Here is a 764-nt window from a genome sequence, read left to right on the forward strand (position 1 = left end):
ACACTTGAGGACGGGGACACATTGTTTGCCAGGACTGTGCCCAAAAGTCACATGAGGCAGAGGGCCGAGGCTGTGCTCTCCTGTGTGGGGGCACCCATGCTGCAGCTGGTCCCTCCCTTACAAACAGGGATGATGGGAGGTGGGAACATCTGTGTTGGGCCATGAGACATGAGTGTGCTGAGATGTTCCCATGTTGCTTCTCAGTAGATACCGCAGGCCTCTCAGCACTGCTTAGGGCCTGGAGACCACAAGTTCAACTTCTGTCAGCTTTGTAGGCTGTGCTGGCTCCCATTTCTGTGTTTTTTCTCCTCTCTCTTGCATGGACAAAACATACTGTTCACCTGCCCTCACACATATTGAGAGCATCTGCTGTCTCTGCAGGGCTCAGAAATTGGAGGACACTTACACGTGCAAAAACCAATTGGGAAAGAACTGTCTGCTTCAAGGGTGAAGTTGATTGCCTCTGCCAGATTGGGAGGTTCTGACCTGCCAATGCAAGCTGGGAAAGAAAAGAGCTTCAATTTAAATATTACCCAGGTCCAGGGCTGGACTGGCTAGAAGGGCAACAGAAAAGTGGCCAAGGGAGGAAATTTTTTCCCTTTGATCAGCTATCATTAAGCAGTTGTAAATTGGTTTCAGACTGTAAAGAAGAAGGTGATGAATGCCTTGTCATTACTTGTGCAGCTTCAGCTTTCCAAAGAAGGACCTGGGTTACTATGAACAGGAGCCTACCCTGGGAGTTACCGGTGTCAATCAATATTCCC

Source organism: Corvus brachyrhynchos, unplaced genomic scaffold, assembly GCF_000691975.1.
Source record: "Corvus brachyrhynchos isolate BGI_N302 unplaced genomic scaffold, ASM69197v1 scaffold37, whole genome shotgun sequence".
In the NCBI taxonomy this organism is placed as follows: Eukaryota; Metazoa; Chordata; class Aves; order Passeriformes; family Corvidae; genus Corvus; species Corvus brachyrhynchos.